Source organism: Cetorhinus maximus, chromosome 2, assembly GCF_964194155.1.
Source record: "Cetorhinus maximus chromosome 2, sCetMax3.hap1.1, whole genome shotgun sequence".
In the NCBI taxonomy this organism is placed as follows: domain Eukaryota; kingdom Metazoa; phylum Chordata; class Chondrichthyes; order Lamniformes; family Cetorhinidae; genus Cetorhinus; species Cetorhinus maximus.
Genome location: NC_135880.1, coordinates 173678840 through 173686989, shown reverse-complemented (window position 1 = coordinate 173686989; position 8150 = coordinate 173678840).

Sequence of the window (8150 nt, the reverse complement as noted above, 5' to 3'; positions counted from 1 at the left end):
CAATTTTTATTTAATTATTCCAATGGATTTCAAAAACACCTCTAAGGCACAATATGCTGTGGCCTCTACTCAAATTGAATTTGATACGAAAATAGTTTGTCACATGGACAAGCCAGTGGCAGTTCAGGGATCAGCCACAGGTAGCATGCAATCATTGATTGTCTGGGGTTGTCAACTGAAAAATTAGTCACTTAACATGAGTGTTCATTTTGAAGCTGCATTTCAGAGAGTGTAGAGATCTACTTTTGTTCATCAGGAATGATTCTTTCTGACACTTCAGGCGGAATTTTGTGCCTGTAGTCTCTTTTAGAGTTAAAACAATTAACTAAATAAACAAAATAAGGGGTAAATCAAGCACAGCCCCTAAGTCAGGTATCTTGTGCCTGTAGGTGGCCTTCCCACCCTGCTGCCAATTGAGGTCTGTAAGTGGGCAATTAATGCCCACTTAAGGGCCTCATCCCATTGCTGCTGCTATTAGCCCAACCGTGGGCATCTTTGTTTGCAGGTGCCCAGGAGAGGTCCCTCATTCAATGGCACTCAGTGTTTGATCGAGAGACCTGGCATCAGGAAGTGGAGTGGGGGGAGTTGGAGACGGCCACTAAAAGCCAAACCCCTTGCCTCGTTGCCAATGCCCTCACACACTCACTCGCTCCCCCATGAATCCTATCCACGACCCGCTTCCCGCTATCACTCGCCTGTGCCTGGGTCCCTCCTCGATCCAGGGCCTCGGGTGGGTGTCTTAACGACAGCAGACGTTGCGTCCCCAGAGGTGCTGCTGAGCACAGAAGAGGTGCCAGTCTCTGATTGGCTGCAGTTCTCAGTGGGCAGGACTTACACCCCTCCAAACCCCCCCCGGGTCCTTGATCATGGGGGAAGGCATGCTGCTGGCCTGTCACGTGCCTGAGTGACACAAGATGTGGCGTGACTCCTCGAAAAGAGGCAATGCGGGGATTTTGGTGGCTCTCCAACTGGCAGCCAAGGCCGCTGTCACCGCCACAAAATCCTGCCCTTCATTTAATAGAGTGAAACTTGGTTAAAAGCAAAAACTCAACCAAAAATGTGCTCTGCACTGGGCTATGTGTTTAACCAATTTGCCATTCAAATCAATTTGGCAAGCGCATCGGGAACCAAAGCAAAAGTAGCAACCTGTAATGAAGAGTACTGGAAAAAAGATGGGTTAATGGTGGGGAGTCTTTAGGAATTAAACATTGAATCCTAGGATACTGCAGGCAGCAAGCAACCAGGGAGCAAAATGTTCAGGGCATTAATTAAGAAAATTCTCCATTTTCATGCTGTTTGAACACTCCTGCTTGTTAATCATTAAAAATACCGGAGACAGGGATGTGAGCGAGAAAGCCTGTTTGAGTCAAGCATTAGTCAATCAGGTGACGAACGATTTTCAGACTGAGAATGGGGGGCCAGTACAGAAGTGGGCAGGAATGTGATTTTTGTGCCATTGGCCGGCATGCTGGTTTGGCAGCCCCGTCACGCCCCCAAACCATTTTGCCGGAGGCCGGTTCAGGGGCGAAATGGTCAAACCCCCACCCCTGTAAGCGGTAGGTAGCTTATTTAAAGGCCAATTATCAGAGGCTGACTGGGATTTTGCAGTGAGGAGCAGTGCTCCAGGATGCACTTGAGCCCCACCACACCATCGACGGTCCCTCGGAATCACCACACCACCACCCACCATGCACCTCCTGCCCACCTGCTTGGCTAGAACTACACCCACAAGCTGCCCTTTGGAGAGACTCTCCCTCCACAATGGTGCCCAGCAGCTGTGGCCATTTTTTAAAGTTCGGATTAGTTAAAGCTGTTGAGAGGATGCCTCAAGATGGAGGCGCCCCCTCTCTCCCCCTTACATGTAACGGCAGGCTGCAGATGAAGGTGGGCCTCAAACCCAAGTCACAGAATCCTGCCTGAAGGGTCTCTTTGTTTTCCAATTGGTGTAGGAAGGTGTTGCATTGTGAACATGGGCGACCAATCGTGGGTAGCGTGGGGGCGGGGCAGTTGGAGGCAGGGGATCACGTGATGTCACCTCCAGGAATACATCCAGAATTGGCAACTCCACTTCGTGGAGCGGCCAAATATAAGTGCAGCAGTGAAACATAGGGCAGAATTTTTCCCTTGTCGGGCAGGCATGCGCCCGGCCAGAATGGGAGAAAAATAGTGTGCGATGATGTCGGGCGAGTGTCCCGCGCTCGCGCGATATTTCGGCTGGCGCGGGATGAGGTTTCTGGTGTTAATTAAAAATAAAATAAAAATTTTTAAAACTCATTTTCAATATGTCCCTGCTCACGTGTCAGGGTCACATGAGGGGACATGGTTTCCTTTTTTTTTTGAAAACTTTATTTTCAATATGAAAAATCTTCAGCTCCCTGAGCCAGCTCTGTGCCTTCAGGGAGCTTCCACTGAGCGCATTCGGGCGCGTGAGCTAACTTCCGCGCTCACCCTCCTCCCACCCCTTCCCCCCAAGCCCCGGCAGCACTGAGGTTATCAGCGCACGTTTCACGCTGGCTGGCCGTTAATTAGCCAGCCAGCGTGAAATCGCGGTCGGGGCCTGATCGCGGGCGGTGGTTCATTGCGCGGCTGCTCCTAGTCCCGCCAGCCCAACAAGGTAAAAAAGCTGCCCATAAGGTAAAACATTTTTGGGAAAGATGGATCAGTGAAAGAAAATGTATCAGAAACACTAAAGCTAGAAAGTTCCCCAGATTGCTCTGAGGTATTCCCCCCGACCCCCCCCACCCCACCACCACCCCCCCCCACCCCCCCACCCCCCCACCACCCCCCCCCACCCCCCCACCCCCCCACCACCCCCCCCACCCCCCCCCACCCCCGCCAACACTTTTAAGAGGTTCTGGAACAGATTTATGGGCCAGGAATTAATATACATTTCTTAGGTAGAAACAATTTAGCAGCCTGGTGCTGAATCTATGCTGGCATTTTCCCCTGTTAAAAAGCAGGGTGAGACTATTTGCAGATGACTATGTGTTTTGCACATCAGGGGAAACTCAAGATCATATCAAGTCACTGCGAGATGATCTTCTGGCATTGCAAAAATGGATGGACCAGTGGGAGATGGCATTCAATGACAAAAATGCTATGTCATGTGCATCACCAACAAAAAGGACCCACCAGTAGATAGTTTTAAGTTCTGTAATTAAATTCTCCAACAGGTAGATACACAACCATACCTGGGGGCTTCATCTTAAAAATAGTCTTCACTAGGGATAACAGCAGATAACATTCAAAGCAAGCAGGGCCCTTGGATTTCTGAGGGGGAATCTTTGGTTTTCCAGCAAGAGTATCAGAGTTATAGCTTACCAAACACTTGTTCATCCAACGCTGGAGTATCCAAGTTGTGAATGGGATCCTTATATGGTAAGAGATATCAATAAAATTGAAGCGATCCAAAGAGGTGCTGCACGATTCTGCCCAAATCAATGTGGGGAATAGACCAATGTCACATCCTGGATCAAAGATTTGGAATGGGAATCACTACAGCAAAGGAGGGAGAATAATAGACTGACCATGTTCTGTAAAATATGGAATGGACTGGTGGGAATTGGCAGAAACAAATATCTGGTGCCCTCCGGCATTGACAGAACACGAGGTAACCATCCACACAAACTACAAAGAACATTTGTTTCCAGGACAGTGTATCAACAATCTTTCATCCCAAGGACAATCCCACAATGGAAGAAGCTGCCAAAGGAAATAGTCACACCCCCATCACTTGAAATCTCCAAGACCCATCTTTAGATTATTTCCATTTAAAGGTTTTCATTACCAGGACTACCATCTCAGCAGGTCATGACTTGTTTAGCTAGTTCTGCCCATATAAACATTGCCCGAATATGGGTATTAGTCTGTGATGCTGAGACAACTAAAGTAGACACACTGCTAAATTTTTGGGCCTTTTGGAATATGCATTCTGGCTGGATGCCTGGGATAGGCATTGGACTCCGAATTTGCACGCATAGGGACTTAGCACCTGATGCGAAAACACATGAAGAAAATAATGGGCAATGAGCGGGCAAAGACAATGGAGCCACTCCACTCTGAATACACTTGCAGCTTCTATAGCTGCCAACTTAATCTATGTTTGAAAAAAAATATTTTGTTTAAAAGATAAAAGTCCTGTGGAGCTCAGAGGAGTAAACATTCTCCATTGGCAGGAGACAGTGCAGGCAACGTTCTAGTCATGAAGAACAACATGGTGAATTGGGACTTTCTCACTTGAACTGACAAGATAAAGGGGATTTTTAAAAATGTATTCTTTCATGGGGTGTGGGTGTCACTGGCTAGGCCAGTATTAATGGCCCATCTCTCATTTCCCTTGAGAAGGTGGTGGTGAGCTGCCTTCTTGAACCACTGCAGTCCACGGGGTGTAGGTACACCCACAGTGCTGTTAGGGATATAGTGTAAGTTTCCAAAATCATGAGATTTTTCAAGAGCATTGAAACATGAAAGTTTGTATTCCTTGTTTGGTGAACCTGTAGTAAGAGCATAGACTATGGATTGTCACTGGGGACATGAGGAATGAAGTTAGAATTTACTAGCAGTTAAGATATCACTATTGTTAATAGAGTTTACCACAAGTAAACACGAAGCAGCAACATAAACAACATCTAAAAGAGAACTGGTTATGCATTTGTAAAGGAAGTATCTAAAAATGTGCAACAAATAAGAACCTTTCATGACCTCAGGATGTTCTGCAGTGGGTCACAGGCGATGAAAGTACTTTTAATGTGTAGTCTCTGTAGTATCGATGTGTAGGGATTCAAGCAGACAAGGCCATGGTGGTGAACTGAATAGTCTCTTACACAGTAATTTATTTCATTGCTGTGTGACTGGATTTGCTTTTGTACACTGCAGAGATTCATTCTCAATGTATGTAGGTCATCTTCTGTACAATTATTTACATTAAGGTAGCTGCTCGGCTTCAAAGGCTATATCTGTCCCTTCTGATTGGAAGCGTGTGGTACTGAATGCGTTGTAACCTGCTGGTATTACATTCAACAATACTAACATCTTAGAACTCTAAGTTTAAACAGAATTTATAATGTGCCTGCAGAAATCAGCAAGTATGTTTTAAATTGGATGTGCCTTAACCAGTGTGAGTCTAATCATGCTATGTCAGATTGGGTTAGTTTACACCACAGAAGCTGGCCATTTAGCCCAGCAGCCCCTCCATCGTCATGTCTTTCTATTCCTTTCTCCCTCATGTGGTTATCTAGCCTCTCCTTGAAAATGTTAATGCTACTTGCCTCAGCTATTCCATATAGAGCTTTATGCCTTATCACCCTAGGCTCCACTGCAATCCCTTTCAACTGTTACTTGTGAATTGGACTGATTTGATTGATAAGGTAATGCAAATAAGACAGAATAATTACTGTCGCATCTCAGGCTCGAAGAACAACACTCAAAGTCACAGATTCAACTGCAAGAACAACATACTTTAACTTGTCATGCTGGCTAACTCCCTAAAATGTGCTGCCTGACCAGGTCAGGAGAACCCATATGTAGCACAAAGTGTATCTCTCAGTATCTTATCTGAGGACCATATAGTATCCAATGCTCAAGTCCACACACACACACACAACCAGCTATCATTTTGACAATTACCGCTTTGTGGAACAACTCCGCCCAGTCTGCAAGCATCACTCTGAGCTCCTGGTTCCTTGCCATTTTCTTTCACCACCTTGCTCTCATGCTCACATTTCTGTCCTCGGCCTGCTGTGGTGTGCCAGTGAAGCTCAATGCAAACTCAAGGAAAAGCATCTCATCTTCTGATTAGGCACTTTACAACCATCTGGGCTCAACACTGAGTCCCAAAGCACCAAACCATGAGCTCTGTTGCCATTTTGATCCAGTTTTTTTGCCATTTTTTTTTATTTATTCATGGGATGTGGGCATTGCTGGCTAGGCCAGCATTTATTGCCCACCCCTAATTACCCTTGAGAAGGTGGTGTTGAGCTGCCTTCTTGAACCATAGGTACATCCACAGTGCTGTTAGCGAGGGAGCTCCAGGATTTTGACCCAGCGACAGTGAAGGAACGGCAATATATTTCCAAGTCAGGATGGTGAGTGGTTTGGAGGGGAACTTCCATGTGGTGATGTTTCCATCTGTCTGCTGCCCTTACCTTTCTAGATGGTAGCAGTCATGGGTTTAGAAGGTGCTGTCTAAGGAGGCTTGGTGAATTCCTGCAGTGCATCTTGTAGATGGTACACACTGCTGCTACTGTGTGTCTATGGTGGAGGGAGTGAATGTTTGTGAATGGGGTGCCAATCAAACGGGCTGCTTTTTCCTGGATGATGTCAAGCTCCTTGTGTGTTGTTGGAGCTGCAGTCATCCAGGCAAGTGGGGAGTATTCCATCACACTCCTGACTTATGCCTTATGGATGGTGGACATGCTTTGGGGAGTCAGGAGCTGAGTTACTCACTGCAGGATTCCTAGCCTCTGATATGCTCTTATAGCCACAATATTTATATGGCTAGTCCAGTTCAGTTTCTGGTCAATGATAACTCCTAGGATGTTGATAATGAGGGATTCAGCAATGGTAATGCCAATGAATGTCAATGCTGGTCAGAATCTCATTTTTCATGTTTTTGCTTTCAGACAGAGCTGTTCATTATTCCACCATTCGCAGCCACTCTGGACAAATTTGTTTCTTTACTACAAACATTAACACTCCCTCCGCCTTTCATTCCATGACATCTTTGTCATTTAATCTCTCTTGCCCTCTACCCTATCCCAGAACTTCCTTTTTGTCCTTCCTTGCCCCTCCCCCCATTCAACAGCATAAAACTCATCACATTTCTACCTTCATTCAGTTCTGAAGAAGAATCATATATGACTCAACGTTCAATCTGTTTCTCTCTCCAAAGATGCTGCCAGACCTGCTATGTTTTTCCAGTGCCTGCTGTTTTTAATTACAGAATATTTACTTCCAAATCTTTAAGGCAGATTTGGGAATGGTGCTAATTAATTCTAATGATTCCAGAACCCAAAAAAACAAAAATAAAGAACACATTGAATATTAAAAGTAATAATTGCTTTGGTTTATACGGTTCTTTTTACTTGTCTATGTGCGGTATTTTAACTGATCAGTGAAACTGAATGGAAATAGAATGGTTGACTGGGGCCAGGATATTCTGTGCCCACCAGCGTTGGGCGTGTTCATTGGTCTGAGCTGACAATATAGCGCGATCGGTTTCACAACAACAACAGTTTGCGATCGTCTGCTCAGCCCGCTGATGGCAGGCCGCGTTTCCCGCCGTCGGACGTCGGGAACCTCATTGTAATACATCAGCACATCATTATTAGGCCAGCCCGTTGGAATCGAGCCCTCCTCCCTTCGCTGGATCGTCCGCCCATGTTGGAGGGAAAACACGCCGACGTATTTCACAACTGCACATAAGCGACGTGCGTCCAGCAGTCTGCACTTCGCTCTGGACTTCAAGGTTTGTTTGCCTACCTTGCCACGGTCAGCACTTGCAGTCATCAACATCAGGCTTCACAGGCAGCACCACATCACTTTTAGGGGCACTCACGGCAGGTCCCTACCTACCAGATCAGCAAAATGTGGGTGGCTTTTCAATGGATGCAGGGCTAGGGCTTGCTTGGCGAAGGAGAAGAAGGGCCCTCAGGAAAGAGAAGAGGCTGCAGTACCATGCAGTACCATGGGTGTGTTTGGGGACACATGCTGATCTGTACAAGTGTCCTCAAGATGGTGAGGGCTCAGGAGGCAGTCTACAGAGGAGATGAGGCCAGATGAACATGTGAGAGTATGTGTGAGAGAATGGGTGGTGATGTCTCTTGAGCTGGCAGTGGGTGAGATGCCAGTGAATGTTTGATGAGCTTGAGTGTGTGAGTTTAGAGTGATGAGATGGTTGCCATACCCTGGCTGCATGGCTGAGATCACTCATCCTCTATCTACATTGGATGGCCAACCTCTCTGTGCAGCATTGGCGCTGATCACCACTGCCACAGCCTCCCAAGCCTGGTTGATCACACCGCTGCCCATCTTGCGGCCAGAGTGGGTGTAAAGGATATCGTGGTAGGCCTCTATGTCATCCAAAAGGCATTCCAGTGATGCATCACTAAAGCTGGGGACTGCAGATTTTTGGCTTTTGTGGACATCTTCCC